This window comes from Arachis ipaensis, chromosome B05 (assembly GCF_000816755.2).
Source record: "Arachis ipaensis cultivar K30076 chromosome B05, Araip1.1, whole genome shotgun sequence".
Taxonomy (NCBI): Eukaryota; Viridiplantae; Streptophyta; class Magnoliopsida; order Fabales; family Fabaceae; genus Arachis; species Arachis ipaensis.
In genome coordinates this window covers 102,218,584-102,227,967 of record NC_029789.2, presented here as the reverse complement: position 1 = coordinate 102,227,967, position 9,384 = coordinate 102,218,584, and positions in this window count along the sequence as shown.

Sequence of the window (9,384 nt, the reverse complement as noted above, 5' to 3'; positions counted from 1 at the left end):
GTGCACCAATGTGTCTGGCCTCCCTTGGACTGGCGTTTGATGCTTGGGCTGCCCCCTATTAGGCGTTGGACGCCCTGGTACCCTTGAACTACAGCTTGTTCATCTTCTGCCAGCTCTTCTCCCTGCCTCTTACTGTTCTGAGGCTGGGTGTTCAGGGTACTCTTTAATTGAAGAGCTTGGAACTCTTCTCTTATCTTTTCAGACAAGTGTTGTTTGGCCTGGGTCAACCGTGCTTCCATATTTTATCTAGAGGCTCGGTGATGAGCGGATATTTTATACGCTTTTTGTCATTATTTTCATATAGTTTTCATTATGTTTTGTTTAAGTTTTATTATATTTTCATAGGTTTTAGTGAAAAATTCAAATTTTTAGATTCTACTTCGAGTTTGTGTGTTTTATGGTGATTTCATGTATTTTATGGCTGAAATTGAGGAGCTTGAGCAAAAGTCTGATTCAAAAGCAGGGAAAGGACTGCAGATGCTGTCAGGATCTGACCTTCGTGCACTCAAAGGAGCTTTTCTGGAGCTAAATAAGTCCAAATGGGAACGCTCTCAATGGCTATGGAAAGCTAACATCTAGAGCTTTCCAGAGATATATAATAGTCTATACTTTTCTTCGGAAATGGAGGCCCAAAACTAGTGTTCAACGCTAGCCACCAGCCCTATTCCTGGCGTCCAGCACCCACAGGGGAGCAGCTGGCGTCCAACGCCCAGGATGGAGTCCCTAGCCAGCGTTCAATGCCCCTAAGGGGTACTAGTTCGTGGGATCGTGGGAGACACTCAAGCTCAGCCCAAACACTCACTAAGTGGGCCGTAGAAGTGGATTTTCGCACTACAAGACTAGTTTATCTTATTTTCTGTAATCCTTAGTTACTAGACTAGTACATATAGAACAAAGATCACCCTTGTTAGGGATCTTTGCCCATTCAAACCTTTCATTATTATTTTCTATACAGTATGAGTCACTAACCTCCTAATGTTAGGGTTAGGAGCCTTACTGAGTTTCATGGATCAATAATATTACTGTTCTAATTCAATATGCCTGATTCTATTCTCTTATGCAACCTCGTTCTTCATCTTATGAATTGAGGGTGACCTGTGACAATCACCCTTGTTCTACATGGGTTCCGTGTGATTCCTGACTCGAATAGCATTGAATTAAAGCTAGAGATTGCATTGCGGATTCCAACAGAGCATCTAAGAACTTTGGATATGTGACTTGAAATCCCGTTGACTATGGGTGCCTGAGGTCTCTGTGGCATTAAGGCTGGAGTCAGAGAAGCAGCACTTTCTGATCCGAAAGATCTGCCTTGTTTGTGGCACCTTGAGTAAGATCGTGAAGGGGAATGGATTGCTTAGAGCTTCATCTTTTGCTACAGTGAGAAACCTAGAGGTGGCTTGATGAGAGGACATGACTCATCTCAACGTGGTGGATTGCTGCAGTGGAGGAGGTTAACTTGATGAGAGGACATGAGTTAATCACTTACGGCTGCCATTGAAGGAATAAAAAAGTTATTCAAGAAGACAGTAAGAAAAGTTAATCTGGAAAGACAAAGCAACTCCGAAGCCTCAACTGTTCTCATACCATTGAATTCTCGTCTATCTAGTAATGTTTAGTTATTTATCTGTTTTATGAATTTTTTGTAATAAACTATATTTTCTATCCGCCTAACTAAGATCTGCAAGGTACCCACTATTTGCTCAAACCAACGATCTCCGTGGGATCAACCGTCACTCACCTGAGGTATTACTTGGACGACCCGGTATACTTGCCGGTCTATCTGTGCAAATTCTGCGGAGCCAGTTTTGTGCACCACTCGGGTCTTTTGCACTTCTTCTTGCAAGCTTAGCACTTGTTGTGTGAGAAAGTGCAGCTTCTGGGTTAAAGACTCACTTTGCTTAGGAGGGTCTGATTCAGTGGACACTGTCTTGACCTCTCCCTTCATTAAAGTTTCACTAGATGAGTATAGATGCTGATTGCTGGCAACTGTCTCAATGATTTCTTGAGCTTTCTTAATTGTCTTTCTCATGTGGATTGAACCACCAGCAGAATGGTCTAAGGACATCTTAGCCATATCTGTGAGTCTGTAGTAGAAGATGTCTAACTTTACCCATTCTGAAAATATTTCAGTAGGCCATTTCTATAGCATCATCCTGTATCTTCCCCAAGCATCATAAAGAGACTCATTAACTGGGTTAGCTTAACTAGTAGAAAGTATTGATTCAAGAACTAGGTTAGCTTTGAATGTCCAGTCTTTACTGGGTTAGCTTCTTTGGTAGAAAGTATTGATTCAAGAACTTATCCACCAGCTGACTCCATGTTTTCAAGCTTGATTTGGGTTGATTATCCGACCACGTCTTTGCTTGGCCTTTCACAGTAAATGGAAAGAGCAACAACCTGTAGACATCCTGGTCTACTCCGCTAGTTCTTACTGTGTCAGCTTTCTGCAAGAATTCAGCAAGGAATTTTGCGGGCTCTGCTTGTGGAAGTCCCTGAAACTGGCAGTTTCGCTGCATTAGAAAGATCAACTCTAGGTTGAGCTCAAAATGAGCTACTCCAATAGGAGGTATACTAATACTCCTTCCATAGAATTCAGGAGTGGGAGCTGTATAAGACTCCAAAGTTTTTCTGGGTTGTGCCTCTCCCTCTAGATCTATAGTGCATTCTTTCTGTTCCTGCATACACAGACAAGAGACAAAGAAAACTGGGAGTCTCTACGTTAGAGTATGGAGAGCTCCCAATGAGATACCCAAAAAGAAACAATTTTTTTTTGAAATTTGAAATTAAATAAAATAAAAATAGAAAACTAAAAATAAATTAGAAATTTTGAAAAAAATAATAAAAGAAAAGATTAAGAAAAGATATGACAACCACTTAACTAACAAGATTAAAAATTAAAAAGGATATTTTCAAAAATTAGAGAGAAAAAGTCAAATAAAGATTCAGAGATTCAAAAATTTTTTTAAAAGAAAGTGAAGATTTAAAATTTAGAAGTTTAAAATTAAAAAAGAAGATAAGATAAGGAAGTTTTAAAATTTTTAAATTTAAAAGAAAGATAAGGTAAAGATTTGAAAAGATTCGGAAAGAGAAGATTAAACTTTACTAACAAGAAAACACCAAACTTTTAAAATTTAAAATAAAACAAACAATTAAATAATAAAGATTTGAAAATAAAGATAAAAGATTTGATTTGAAATTTTTTGAAATTTAAAAAAAAAAAGTAAAGAGTCAATCAAAGATTTGAAAAATTAAATTAGAAAAGAGAAAGTCAAACAAGATAAGATAAGATTTTAAAATTTAAGACAAAAGATTTAATTTTGAACATTTGAAATTAAAAAGAAGAGGATGTCAAAGAAAGATTTTGAAAATTTAAATTTGAAAGAATAAGTCAAACAAGATAAGATAAGAGTTTAAAAAATTTAAAGTTTGAAATTTGAAATTTGAATTTTGAAATTTGAAATTTGAATTTTGAAAATTGAATTTGAATTTGGATAAGATAAGATTTTAAAATTTGAATTTTAAATTTTGAATTTGAATTTAAAACAAGATAAGATAAGATTTTTTTTTGAAATTCAAAGAAAGAAAAGATAAGATAAGATTTTTGAGATTTGAAATTTTGAAATTCGAAAAATTAAAAAGACAAATACTAAAAGACACCAAACTTAAAATTTTTAAAATCAAATGACACAACTTTTGAAAATTTGGGAGGAAAAACACAAAAGGACACCAAACTTCAAAATTTTAAGATCAAACCAAGAAAAATACCAAGAACAACAAGAATATGAAGAAGGGAAAATAAGAACACCTTCAAAAATTTAAAGAAAAATATAAAAACAGAGGGGACACCAAACTTAAAAACTAACACAAGACTCAAACAAAAGACAAAGAATACTAAAGAAAAGAAAAAAGGTTTTGAAAAATTTTTGAAAAAGAAAACGAAAGATACAAGCAAAAGAGCAAATAAACCATAAAGAATACCTAATGTAAGCAACAAGATAGTCCGGTAGTTTGTCAAACTCGAACAATCCCCATCAACGGCGCTAAAAACTTGGTGCACGAAATTGACTCCGCAATATTCACACAGATAGACCGGCAAGTGCACCGGGTCATCCAAGTAATACCTCAGGTGAGTGAGGGTCGATCCCACGGAGATTATTGGTTTGAACAAGTAATGGCTATCTTGTAGATCTTAGTCAGGCAGATATAAAGTATAGTTGTTGTGGAAAAGCGCATAAAAGCATAATTAATAAAGTGTTATTGGATAGATGTAAAATCAATTGATAAGAGAATGGTTGAGGCTTCGGAGACACTTCCTCCTTTTGGATCAACCTTTCTCACTGTCAACTACAACTTCTGATGATTCACTCCATGGTAGACTGTAAGTGATTAACACTAGGTCAGTGGTCATTAATCTCCTCCGCTTCAGATCAAACGCCAGGTTAGTGGTCATCCAATCTGAATGGGGGTGAAGCTCCTGCAGTCCATTTCCTTGGTGATCCTACTCAAAGCGCCACAGAAAAGGTCGGATCTTCCGGATCAAAGAATGCTGCTCCATTGATTCTAGCCTATACCACAAAGGTCCTAATCGCCCCGTACCTCGGCGGAACTAATGTCTCCAAGTCCCCAACGAAGTCGTGGATTAGCCGTCTAAGAAATGTATAATCAAGCTTGTGGTTCAGTACTATCCCGTCAAGGACTCGCAAGAATCCATGTAGAATAGGGATGACGATCAAGTTGCACTCCTAATTCATTAGGATGAAGGACGAAGATACATCTTAGAATGGAATCAAGCATAGATTGAAATAGAATAGTGATATTATTAATCCATAAGAATCAGCAGAGCTCCTAACCTTAACCTAAGAGGTTAGTGACTCATAGCTTACACAAAAGTAATGAAAGGTTCGAATGGGCAAAGATCTCTAACAAGGGTGATCTTTGTTCTATATATACTAGTCTAGCAACTAAGGATTATAGAAATAGGATAAACTAGGTTGATAGTGCAAAAATCCACTTCTAGGGCCCACTTGGTGTGTGTTTAGGCTGAGCTAAGGATGACTCCACGAGCTAGTACCCTTCTTGGGCACCAGCTGCTCCCTTTTGGGTGTCCAATACCAGGAATAGGGTTGGGAGCAGGCGTTGAACGCCAGTTTTAGGCCTTCATTTCCAGAGCAAAGTATAGACTACTATATATTTTTGGAAAGCGCTTGATGTTAGCTTTGCATAGTCATTGAGAGCGCGGCATTTGGACTTTTGTAGCTCCAGAAATGCTCCTTCAAGTGCATGGAGGTCAGAATCTGACAACATCTGTAGTCCTTTTTCTGTCTCTGAATCAGACTTTTCCAAAGCTCTTCAATTTTAGTTAGAAAATACCTGAAATCATCATAAAACACACAAACTCAAATTTGAATCCAAAAATGTGAATTTTGCACTAAAACCTATGAAAATATAATAAAACTTAAACAAAACATAACAAAAACTATATGAGAATGATGCCAAAAAGCGTATAAAATATCCGTTCATCAGTCACTTGATTCCAATTAGAGGGTTAAGTTCGAATCTAGTTTATATGCCACAGAAATCCTAATTACCCAAATATAAGAGGATTATATGTCACATATCCCATTAAGTCCAGATAATTAGTGATCTAGGAGAATGTGTTTTAAAGCTGTTGTTCAAGCAAAGGGCTTTTCCAAGTTTTACAAGAACTCAATTAGAATAAGGGTCATACTTCCGTTCCACCCAGATTCATAAGATAAAGAACGAAAACAATTCTTGAAATTGAAATTAATAAAATTAAAATAGAACAGTAATAGTATTAATCCATAGAATAAACAGAGCTCCTAACCTTAACAGTGGAGGTTTAGTTGCTCACGGTTCAGAGAGAAAACTAGGGTTCTGTAAAACTATAAAGTGGGGAATAAGGTAAGAGAGAAGAGAAGAGCCCGAAGGGCTGATTTTTTTCCCTTTTATATCTAATCCTAATTAAATGTAAAATATATTTTCTAAAACTAAATAATATCATTTCCTATTTATAAATAAATTAAAGTTTTAGTCAAAATCAAATAGGATCTTCGTTGGTTGCTTGATTGAGCGTAGGGACCATTGCTTCTCATTAAGCTGGCGCCTAACTTCAAGATTCTGAAGTTAGACTTGGAGTGGGCAGCAAGGAATTGGGGCGTTTCCGTGGTCTTGGCGCCTAACTTGGAGAATCCCAAGTTAGGCGCCACCAATACAGCACCTGGTTCAACGTACATTCTTCTTTTGGCGCCTAACTTGAGAAACTTGAAGTTAGGTGCCAGTATGGCCGAATTGCTTGAGAAGAAGTGTATACTATTACACATCATTGGAAAGCTCTAAAAGTTAGCTTTCCAATGCCACTAGAATCACGTCAATTGGACCTCTGTAGCTTGAGATATTCTTGTTGGAGGGCAAGAAGGTCAGAGTTGATAGCATCATTCACTTTCTTCTCTTTTTTTATAGAAACTCCGTCAAATCCATCCGAATGCTACCTAAAATAAACAAAATTTCACACAACTCAAAGTAGCATCCATAGTGGCTAAAAGATATTTAAATCTTGATTAAACTCAACAATTTGAATGCAAATTCACTAGGAAAAGATAGAAAAGATGCTCACGCATCACAATACCAAACTTGAATTGTTGCTTGACCTCAAGCAACCAAAACTAATATAGGCTTAGGATGTGAATTTGCATGAGAGGTGAGTGTTCAATTAAGCTCCTATATCTTCTTAAAGTGGGGTTTATACACTACAATCCTGAATAGTTTTGGCATCTCATTATCCTTTAAATCAGAGGAATGTCACTGTCATTTGGAATGAGAATCCAGATAATATTATGAATTCTCTGGCCTTTATACCTTGGGTTAATCCTTGAACACAACAAAATATCTTTCATTCTCTTTTCTTTGGTTGTTTGCACCTTGAGCCTAGTGATGAGTCCATATTTGACGATATACTTTTGTGTTTTCTCCCTAAATTGAGATTAATTATGAAAACGTGCTATTTTGTGCTTAATTTAACCAATTTTATTTCACTTTCATTCCATTCAATGCCTTGATATGTTTGTCGAGTGATTTCAGATTCATAAGGCAAGTATTGGATGGAAGAAGTGAAGAGAAAGGCATGCAAAGTGGAGAATTTATGGAAAAACAAGGATTTGGAGTGCTTAGAGCGACGCGCACGAGTGACAGACGCACACGCGTGAAGAGGTGCATCGTCGAAGGTGACGCGTACGCATGACGTGATGCATACACGTGGAAAGAAAACTCCAAACGACGTGTATGCGTGACCTAGGTGTACGCGTCACAGCCAGCATGTGACCTCATTAATGCAAATCGCTGGGGTGATTTCTAGGCCTCCAGAGCCTAGTTTTGGGACTCTCTGAAGCTGATTCTTGCTATATCAAAGGAGACCTCATTCCATGTGAAGAGGTGTGGAGGGGAGGGGGGCGGGGAGAAATTAGGGTTAGTTTAGCATTTTGTAGGTTGTTTTCTAGAGAGAGAAGCTCTCCCTTCTCTCTAGAACCTAAGGTTTTTAGTTTAATTTCTTTGTAATTTCAACTTTTAATTCTTGTTTTCATCTAGTTTCTTCTACTTTTCTTTGTTCTATTGTCTTAATTTCCTTAGTTTATCTTGTTAATTTCTCATTTTGGTTATTTTTATGTTTAAGCACACTCTTGTTATTTTAATTTATATTTAATGCAATTTATGTTTTCATGTCATTTATTGCTTAATTGAGTTATTATCTTTACTTTCCTTGCTTAGTAGTTGTAGCATTTATCATTTCTTGTTATTTTATCACACTTTCTTTTCATGCCCACCAAGTGTTTGATAAAATGCTTGGTGCGGTTTTTGCCTAGTTTTTCCCACTCTTGGTTGGGAAATTAGGTGATTAGGTGAACTTGAGTGGTGGATGTCCATTTCACATTGTGTGAGGATTGTTAATTGATTTGGTTTCCACTAACACTAAGCCTTCCATTAATAGAGTTAGTAAGGACTTGTGGATTGGGATCAATTATGCCCTTTTGACTAATTCTCGATGTTAGGATTGACTAATTGGGATTAATTCCACACAATTACCATGTTTGTGGTCCGTAACTAGAATAGGAATCCTTAGTTTCCCACTTCCTACCAAGAGCTCTTTTTAGTATTTGAATTCCCTTTTTGTCATTTAATTTCCATTTTCATTGCTTTTACTTGTTTTTATTTAATTTCATGCTTGTTTCATTTATTGCCATTTTAATTCTTGCCTCTTTCAACCAAAACCCAAAAATTTTCCCATAGCCAATAATATGTACATTTCATTGCAACTTCTAAGGAAGACGACCCAGGAGTTAAATACTCTCGGTTTATTTATTGTGTTTTGATTGTGACTATCTTTTGATTTAAATTTGACGTTGAGAGTTAGTTGTTGATTTGGCTATACTTGCAATGAAGAGATCCTATTTTGAGAAATTCTAGATCATCACTAAATTTTCTCTTCTTTCAAATTTTTGGCGCTGTTGCCGGAGAGTTGCAATGGTGTTGTTATTGGCTATTGTGCATATTGTGAATATTGTGAATAGCTTATTTTTGGTTGATTTTACATATGTTGCTTGCTTTATTTTTGGCTATTGTGAATATGTTGATATGTCAATATCTTGCTTTTTGTTTGCTATTGTGAATGTGTTGATATTGTGAATATGTTTTTCTTGTTTGGAGCTCATAGCTTGTTGGACACTCCATCCAAGCTTGGTGCAATCAATTGGGAATTTTGGAGATTCAAGCATTGTTGGAAGCTCCAAGATGACTATAAGCACAAGTCTCCATTAGAGCTTTCCATAAGTCCAACTTAAGGACATTAAACCAAAGTGCTAGGTGGGAGACACCCTACCATGGTAACATTGTTCTTACCCTTTCCTTGTTTATAGTTTTGGTTTATTGCATGTTTGCTTGTTTTGGTTAGCTTAGAATTAGTTTAATTTTGAGAATTGTTAGGTTAATTCTGTATGGATCATGAATTTATGGGTTTTTGAATGTTTTTGGGTTGAGCTTTTGTCGAGTTAAGGCTTATAGCCTTAGATTTTGAAGAAATTTTTTTGGGAAAAATAGGGCATGTGCGTGCTGTGCGTACGCACACAAGCTTTTATGCCCTCTATTGGGAGCGCTTGCACGCTTTGTGCGTGCCCATTCCCTTGTGTTTTGTGACCTGTGCGTGCGTACGCCCCTGTGCTTATGCACGCAACCATCCTTTTGCACACTCTATGCGTACGCACTGCCTTGTGCATATGCACACCCCCTTACACCCACTCTGTTGGGAGCGCTAGCACAGCCTGCACGCATGAACCCATACCCCTATTAGCTCCTGTGCGCGCGCACGGACCTGTG